At 42.7% G+C, this 9,536-nt stretch overlaps 1 protein-coding gene across 2 annotated transcripts in view; it reads left to right on the top strand.

The window, feature by feature from the left end:
- The first annotated feature begins 333 nt into the window (after positions 1–333).
- Positions 334–9,536, top strand: part of CLCN5 (chloride voltage-gated channel 5) — a 43,896-nt gene continuing 34,693 nt past the window's right edge. Inside the window, exon 1 of one of the 2 annotated variants that reach the window (XM_037512388.2) lies at positions 334–500. The gene's annotated coding sequence lies outside the window, so the exon portion shown is untranslated. Of the gene's footprint in view, positions 501–8,965; positions 9,068–9,536 lie in introns of those variants that run through there. The other variant, XM_037512389.2, reaches the window with a different exon arrangement.

The raw sequence follows: 9,536 nt of genomic DNA, 5'->3' as shown, positions 1-9,536 counted from the left end.
TCCCTGTCACTATACTGGGGCCCCATGATGGTAAGGAATGGGGCAGCAGATCATTTTTAAATCTTCTGATTAAGTCTCGTGTCTGCTGGGCCTGGGTCTTGTGCCTGTGATCTTCTCAAGTTAGATAGCTTTTTGTTTTCCCTGCCCCCTCCCCCTGTCCCTAACCTGAATTTTCTCAGTCTATTTCCTGGAAGCCCAGGACCTGGTTCACAATACTTTTTTCCCCCTTAGGTGAAACAAAAGGACTGGGAGGGTGGGTTTGGAGTGGGAGGAATACCCTTCCCCCACTTGTGATTAAGCTCACAGCAAAGTATTTTCCCCTGGAGCATAGGCCTTTGTTAGAGAAAGCTCTGAGTTACAGCACAGGATTACTTTTCCCAGCCCCTCCTCACAGCATGGAGGGGACCTTTCAAGTACCTTCACCATGAGAACTTGGTAAGATTCCTTGATAGAAAGCCCAGCTCCTCACTCAGTCTTCAGCGAGTCATCAAAGTTGCCATGTAAGTGTCCCTACCAGTTTATGGTTCTGGTGGTTTCTACTCCAGGTAAGCTGTGTCTCTTTGAATAAGCTTTTCTCTTCAGATTTGGGGGCTGCAATTTCCATTGCAACCTCAATTCTCTGCTGGGTTCAAGAAAAGTTACTTTTCACTTTGTCTGGCTTTTTCCTCGTGTAAGGATGGGAAGGATATCTTCTAAGCTTTTTAGCTTGCCAGAGCTGAATCTGGATGCCCCCCATGTATTTCTCAATTAGTGAAGTCAGTTTGGTCCCTTGAAGGAAAAAAATATTTCACTGGCCCTTTCATGGTTCTGTAAATCCGGAGTGGATTATTTTTAATGCCATCTTGTTCTGATTTATGGCACAGGATAGAGGAGAGGGATGTTGTTATGCTTCAGGAATGTGCACTGCATGTTTCTGAAGTCTCCAGCCAGCAGGTACCCCAGATATACGATAGCCGTTTTGTTACAGATCTGGTAAACCAGATGCTAAGCATTGGGTCACAGCTTGTCCTATAATCCTGATGAGCTGAGTGCTTAACTTTTCTGAGGATTCTTAGTACCATTTTATGATCTCATATAACTATGCACTCAAAATGCCATTTGGAATTCCTCAAAATTAAGGTCTTCTTGAAAATCATTCAGTACAATATATGAGTAGCCAAAACAAAAATCATTGCTAAAATGATAAAGCGTGAGAATTGGAAGGGACCTACAAAAGCATACGTTCTAATACCTCCTCATTTTACAGATGGGGAACCTGAAACCCACAGAGATTTAGGCATTGCCCAAGGTGACAGGACTAGTGAGTTGTGGAGCTAGGATGAGAAACCAGATCTTCTCACTGCTGGACAACAGGCTGATCACAACAACTTTATTCCTACTGACTTTCATTAATAAGCCACCTTCCTCTCTTGCTCTCCTGCCGGTGTTCTCCAGAACTGTTGCCTGCTTTGTTTCTAAATACCCCCAGTCTCTGCCTCCTGAGGTTTGCCCATTGCAGTGTAACCTGTGTAACACCTCATTGTTAGAGAGATACAAACAATGCACATGTATATCAAATGTATTAGTGTCCCCTTCTACTTTCCCATTCCAGAGATAACTCCTAAAACCTATTCAATACGACCCTTTCAATTTTGTTTCCATTTAGATAATATAGACACACACTTAAAAAATATTCTCAGTATTTTGTGACTCACTTTTTACCCCATTATTTGTCTGGGACATTTTTATTTTTTTTAATATTTATTTTTTATTTATGCATATAAGAACTGGGCTGTAGGCCAGAGGTGGGAGGGGGGTGAGAGTATTCACCAGAGACAGAGTGGGGAGCAGAACAGGCAGAATTACCACAATACACTGCTGAGGGGAGACAGGAGAAACAGGAGAGACTATGTGGGATAGCTTCCTGGCTAGGGAATCGAACTCAGGCTGCAGTGGCTGGTGATAGCTTGATAGTGCTGAGGCTTTGACCCCTGAGCCACCAGGAGGCCTGAGTTTGGGAGATTTTTAAATTGCAGTACACATCAGTCTGATTCTTTCTTTGTGCTGTTCCTCTCTGGTTTTCCATTGTTTCCGGGTTTTTACTACTATTAATAGTGGTACACTGAATAACATACATATATTGGTGTGCACAGGTACAGGTGCTTCCTTGAGAGCAATCCATATATATATACACACATATATTTTATAACTAATTTTTCTGTCCATGACATCGTACTGCACCCATGAATCCAAGAATACTCTCCAATTACTAATTCCTCTCTTGAAGATACTTCCCTCCAAAAAAAAAAAATAATAATTGCTAATTTCTTTTCCCTACCTTCCTTTTGGAGATTAATAGAGAGAAACCAATACAGCAATACAGGGTTAGTGCAGAAGAATGGGAGGATGGCTGTTTCTAAAACAATAATTACAAGTTATTAACTCAGGTTCTTGCTAGCCAAAATGGTTTCCCAACACTGTGGAATATAATGTGCACTCAGGGCAGTGCCTCCTTACCCACTACATTTTCCAGTCTTCTTGTCAATCCCATAAATGTGTAAATTTGTGAAGAAAAGAATAAAGAACAAGTAATGGAGCAGAGGGCAGTTCTTTATATGGGCAACACTCTCAGCATCTTTGCCAAATCTGGCTCCTTTACTTCTGGTTTGACATGGATTTGGGGGCATGCTGGTCCAAGTGGGAGCTTGCAGATACCAAGTCAGAATCCTCATGCTATATTTCCTAAGTTGGGTAACTGGCAGTTAGCATCCTGCCCCACTGCTAATGAAAGTGGGTTGGGTCAGGGAACTTCCAAGTTAGAGCAGATGCTGGGAGTAGGACACATAAAAGGTACACCCCAAACAGATGTGTATACCCCAGTGGAGACAGAACTGTATCCAGTGGGAAATAAGGTGTTGGAAGGTGGTGTTAGGATCTAGATTAATGCTTGTCTCTAAAGCCTTTTTCCTGTGCCTTTCTGCCATACCGCATCTTCCTGTATACTTCCCATAATTCTAAACTTCATTTTGATGGTATATATAATAGATTTGCTGGTTTTTTTTAAAGATTTATTTATTTTATTTATACAAGCACTGGAGGGTGACAGAATTCACCAGAGCCAGAGTGGGGAACAGAACAGGCAGACTGACGAAATACACTGCTGAGGGGAGCAGCGGGCGTGGCAGGAGAGGTCTGTTGTGCCATGTGGAACCCTTGCCAGTGGCCAGGGATCGAACTGGCACTGCAGAGGCTGCAGGCAGCTTTGCAGCCCAGCGCTCAACCACTGCGCCACCAGGGGAGGCCCAGATTTCCTGTGGTTTTTATAGTTCTGTGAACCTCCATCTCTTACATTGTCCTGCTGTCAGCAGAGTTGGGATAGCTTCCTCGGTGTCCTTCCATTTAGACAGCTTCAAGTTTTAACCTGCTGTGAAGAGGAACCAAAACAGACCCTAATTGACATGAATAGAGAGGTGACACTCAGAACAGCTAAAATTCTGACAGTGACATTGGATGTTAGTGCCAGGCAGTGTCATGGCCTTCCAGCTGCTGCATCGTGGGAATATTCAGGAGATTCTGGGGGACAGTTGGTGGGAAGAGGAGAGTCCTTAGGAAATAGTGGTTGTTTACCTAGGGTAGGGAGATATTTCAGTATTTAATAATCAGTATGACCGTACAGATGTGTAGCAATAGAATAAATGCCCCAGGTGTAGTCAACCGGAATAAATGTCCCCGTGCCAAAGTAAGATAGTATATTAAAACATAACATGGGCCTTTGATGCAATTCAATATTTGCTTTTCAGTCACTGGGGTTAGGTAAGTGGGAAAGAAAATTAGAAGCAAAATCAAGTTAGACAATAAAAAAGTCCTAAAAATGTTGAATAACTATTAGGCCTTCAACTGGAATGTAGTCTCAAACAGAGGCGAATGAAATGTGAGTGTCACTGACTTTTTGGGAAATCCAAAATGGATGTCAATGCAACCAATCAATGCAAGAAAGGAAGGGGGTACAGGTATGGAGGTGAGGAGGAACACATAATAAATAGTTCTTAGTATTTGCTATTGAATGCATTTTTTAAAGATTTATTTATTTATGCATACTAGAACAGGGGTACAGGCCAGAGGTGTGGGGATTGAGAGGATTCACCAGAGACAGAGTAGGGAATAGAACAGGCAGATTCACTGAAATACATTGCTGAGGGGAGCAGCAGGCGAGACAGGAGAGGTCTACTGTGCCATGTGGGTAGCTCTCTGGCCAGGCATCGAACTCATGCTGCAGTGGCTGCAGATAGCTTCACAGGTTGTGTCTTAACCCCTTGCGCCACCAGGGAGGCCCTTGAATGCATTTTAAAGGTAAAATTCAGATGACCACAGGAGTACCGCTGATGTGTGCTAGATAGGGTGTTAATTTTTTTGTTGATGTGGCTCTGGCCTTGCAAAAATACAGTAGACCCCCTACATATTTCATGTACTGAAATACATCTTTAAAAGTGGGACTATTTTCAAATCTTGTCATGCATACCATTAGCCCTGCCCCATTTCTTTGAGGGACTTGGTTTTCCTTGAGGCTACTGAGAATATGTGAGCCCTCACACAGCAGGGTCTGTGCAAGAGGTTTCTTCTTATCCCTTTCCCTTGTGTTTTGTTAGTGTTTAACTAGTTCTCTTAATCAGTTACTGTTCATACCCGCAGGTAAATGGCTAAAGGCATACTGGCTAGGGATTGGAATAAACATTATTCTCAAGTAGGAATTTCTTTTCTTTTATTTTAAGGGGTTTTCTAGTTTTAAACATCATGTGATTCTTAGAAGAAAATTAGAAAGTGGTTTCCATAAAGGGAAATGATTTAAATGCATTCATTTATATGCCTCCTCACTCACACAGTGTGTTTCTAATGACCTTATTGTTAAGTTTTTAGACCTAAGTAAGAGTCACCTGCCTGGAAAACTTGTTCACAGTATTTTTTAAGACTAGTTGTTTTTCCTGGAGTCAAACATTACAAATTAGCCTTAAGGGGGTTTTTCATCTACCTTTCCAGTGGAGATCTAATTGTACTTTTAACTTGAATCATTTTCCTGTTAAAGCACTAAATATAACTCAGGACAAACTATGCCTTCGCAAGTTATTTTTTACCTTTTAAAAATGCTTTTCTGGGCCTCCCCGGTGGTGCAGCGGTTGAGCACTGGGTTGCAAAGCTGCCTGCGGCCTCTGTGGCGCCAGTTCCATCCCCTGCTGCTCCCCTGCCACCGGAGGAGGGTCCCACATGGCGCGCAGACCACTCCTGCCGCCCGCTGCTTCCCTCAGCAGTGTACTTCGGTCCTTCTGCCTGCTCTGCTCCCCTCTCTGGCTCTGGTGAATTCTCTCACCCTCCCGCGCTTCTGACTGTACCCAGTGCTTGTATAAATAAATAAATCATTTTAAATAAATAAATAAATAAATAAATAAATAAATAAAAATAAAAATGCTTTTCTAAAAATAAATACTCTACACTTGCCTGAATACTTCATCTAACATTTAGGGTCGTTGTTTCATTTCATGTGTTCTTCATTGACAGAAATTAAACTTTTAATACTATTTCTTTATTTTTTTCTTTTTTTTAAAGATTTATTTATGTATACAAGAACTGGGGTACAGGCCAGAGGGTGTGGGGGGTGAGAGGATTCACCAGAGACAGAGTAGGGAAGAGAACAGGCAGATTGACCAAAATACACCACTGAGTGGCGCAGCGGGAGAAACAGGAGAGGTCTGTTGTACCATGTGGGTAGGGTAGCTCCCTGGCCTGCAGGGGATAGAACTTGTGGTGCAGTGGCTGTGGATAGCTTCATAGGCTGTGTCCTAACCCCTTGTGCCACCAGGGAGGCCCAATACTGTTTATTTCTAAGCCTTTTACATTTTATAACTTTGTCACCTCAGTAGTTGGTCCTGAAAGAGATCTTTGCTGTCATTCTTCACAGCTAAGTTTTATGAATTATTAGTTCTTTCTACTAAGTAAAATGACATATGCTAAGAAACCAACCTGAGGTGTACTCTGACCCACCACTTAAGGAATTTGTCATCAAATCAGATGATACCTCAGCAGAAGAGTACAAACAATGTAATCCATCTCATTGATGAAACCTCAAATAGTGGTATCATTGAACTCATCATGTTATCATTTTTAAATATTTTCTTTTTCCTGTTCTAAAAATTATGAACATTTAATAATTTCTGGTCCATGAAGTGGTCTAAAGTTTTGTTTTTTTTTAAGATTTATTTATTTATGCATGCAAGAACTGGTGGGGGACAGGTGGAGGTGTGGGGGGGGGTGAGAGGATTCACCAGAGACAGAGTGGGGAGCAGAACAGGCAGATCTACTGAAATACAATGCTGAGGGGAGCAGCGGGCGAGTTAGGGGAGGTCTGCTGCACCATGTGGGTCACATCCCTGGCCGGGAATCGAACTCCTGCCGCAGTGGCTACGGATTGCTTCATAGTGCTGCGACTTAACTCCTTGTGCCACGGGAAGACCCTGGTCTAAAGTTTTAAAAACATGGCTGGAAGAGCCACTGATCAGATCTGTTTCCAGAAAGATAACTTTGCTTGTCCCCAGATATTATTTACACTATTTTGTTTCTATCTTAGAGTCCGTTAAAAATTGCTAAGCTTTTCTTTGTCTTATTTTCACAATAATATCAGTTGATCTACACCTGGAAGGTTGGAGAATCAACATATGCTAGAGTTAACAAATTTGGCACAGACGGGCATGGGGGTCAGAAAAGAGGAAAAGGATGTAACATGTCCATCTCTCAATACCAGTCAGTGCCTCATTTGTTAATCTGGACTGTGATTCTCATTTTAGTATGAGTGTTACAAGGCAACCCCAATATAAGATGGGTTCCCTGACTGTGGGTCCTCACCCATGCGCTTAAAAGGGACTTATTAATACTCAACTGCAGGCACACACAAAAGGTTAATAAAAGGTTTATTTAAAAAAGAAAGGGAAAATGAAGAAATGAATAACTCAGGGAGTAAGCGAGGGAGATAAACTCGTGAATGCGTCCTACCCATTCACTGGCCTGGAATCCCAAAGGCACGGTGAGAGCTGGCGAAGAGACAAGAACCGTGAGGCCAAGAGAGCGACCCAAGGCCCATGTGCCTGATTTTATACCAAACCTGGCAGCTTAGCTCCACCCTCAGGTCCCAGCAACCCTCCCTTTGGTGATGATGGGATCTGTCATTTCCAGTGTCTTAATGGCTTTGGTGTGCAGTGGGGGTGGATTCCACAAGGCCTGTATGGCGTTTGCTCAGGGCATCCTTTTCCCCTAACATGAGGAGTGCATCATGCTAACAGCATCTAGGTCTCGAAGTAACTGCATGGATTAAAAATGTTCCTCTCCTAGAAGCACTGATGTAGCATTTGAAGCACACAGGATGTTTCATTAAAAGTTGCAAGCCTGGGGCCTCCTCAGTGGCGCAGCAGGTTGGCACGGCACTGTGAAGTTGTCCGCAGCAATTCCCGGCCAGCCGGGGAGATTCCCACGTGGCGCGCCCGCTGCTCCCCTCAGCAGTGCTTTCGGTCCGTCTGCCTGTGCTGCTCCCCACTCTGTCTCTGGTGAATCCTCTCACCCTCCTGCACCTCTGACCTGTACCCCAGCTATTATATAAATAGAAAATAAATCTTTGAAAAAAAGTTGCAAGTCTGGAAGAACTCTGTACTTCTTATACTACCTTTTTCTTAAGGTATCAAAAGAGATAGTATTGTGAAGTATAAAGTAATCGAGATAATGTAAGCCTTATTAGATAATGTAATTGAATTCTATAGCGGTCTTCAGATATTACAGATAAACTCCTATTTAATAAAAATAGACTTTGAAGGAGGATTATGAGGTTGATGGGCATATTATCCTCTTGGAGTAAGGTACACCTACTTTCCTCAAAGCATAATTCCATAAGACAATCCCACTCACCACAAATAGCTTTTGTTCCTTAATACTATCAGTTGCCACTTCATTTTAATTCTTCTCATTAATGCCAGATTGGTTTCTCAAGAGACTGAGATATTGCTTTTACCCAGGTTGGATTATTAAGATGCGATTTGATGTTGCTTTTTGGGTAGAGCTCCACTAGTAAAAAGCGCCACTAGTAAAAACTCATTTTCTTGACTGTGTTCTGGGTTTCCAAAGTTAGTAGGTGCTATTAAAGAACTGACCTCATGTAGTAAGTTCACATGCAGCTCGGTTTTTCATATTTCCCTCTAAATGATGTGTACATAGACATAAAACATGTGTATGAAGAATAATTGTAATGGGAACACTCAGGTAACTACGGCTCAGATAAAATCACCAGCATTCCAGACCCCCCCCTTGCCACGTGCTCCCACCAGATGGTGACCCCCCCTCCCCTGCTCTGGGTCTCTAGGTTACTGTCTCTAATTTTGTGTTTTTCTTGCTTCTCTTTGTAGTGCAGTCACTTACCTTTGTCTCCTAAAACAATATAATTAAGGCTTCCCTTTTTCTGAACTTCTGTGAATGGAATCTTCATGTCCTGCTCTGTTGTGTCTGTCCTCTTTGACTCAGCCTTACGTTTGTGAGATTTGATCCGTATTGTTACCATTCAGTCCATTTTAAAAAAAAATGTTTTTCTATATTTACCTCTCTCCCTTTTCTACTTAGGATTCCTGTAACTCTAAAATGTTTTTGCTTATTTCTCCTTTGCCTTCTTGGATTTTCTGCTAAATGAAGTCTGAAGACTAAAACTTGTCTGGACCCCAGTTTTCTGACCTGACCTACCTTCCCCCAGCCTGGTGGCATTTGTTTAGATGAGACTACGTCTTTAAGGCTTCTGTGCTCGGTTAAAAATCTTCCTTTCTCCAAGGCTGGTCCAAGGGTCTGGTCACATGATTCCAACAGTGACATCACATTTTGACCGCCTGGAGCACTGGTGGTGCTTTAGGTGGTGTTTGTTCCTTTGAAAGGCAGAGAACGCAGCAAGTGCCCTTGTAAAGCAGTTGGTGCCGTGCGCCTTCTATAAAAGCTCCTCAACCTAAATGGCTCAATGCGGGCTGCCAAGGTTATTTCTTCCTTGAGGCAGAAAAAAAGAAAGCTGTGATTGAAGGTAAGCAGACTTACGCCTGGCCAAGGACTGAAGTGTGACCCCAGGGAGAAGGGGGTCTGGAGAATCACAAGCAGTCTGTTGTCGGATTCTAATCACTGCCTGCTCTTTTGAGCTGCTGACAATCTGCGTTTATAACAGGAGACTCTTACAAAGAAGGATGATGTGGTGCTCACGTTTCCTAGTGATGTAATAGGCTCTTTCTTTCCTATTAGGGGGCTGTTGCACCTCTTCGTTTTGTCTTAGTATCCTTTGGGCGGCGGTGGCGGGGGGCTCATTTGCTATGTAGTGTAACCTTAGCTCGCTATTGGGGGCTTTTAAAAATCAGTTTCACAAAATCCTTTTTTAATTTTTCCTAAAAGGAGAACTCATAAACCAGAGCAAATTCAACTGAAGCAGAACCTGCCTTAAAAAGTACATTTCTGGTTGATTGGTGTCCTGTGTTCGTGTCAGCATTTTGCCTGGAGAATTG

This window comes from Talpa occidentalis, unplaced genomic scaffold, assembly GCF_014898055.3.
Source record: "Talpa occidentalis isolate TD23 unplaced genomic scaffold, MPIMG_talOcc4v2.1 talOcc4.15, whole genome shotgun sequence".
Lineage (NCBI taxonomy): Eukaryota > Metazoa > Chordata > Mammalia > Eulipotyphla > Talpidae > Talpa > Talpa occidentalis.
This window is presented reverse-complemented; position numbering and strand designations above follow the sequence as displayed.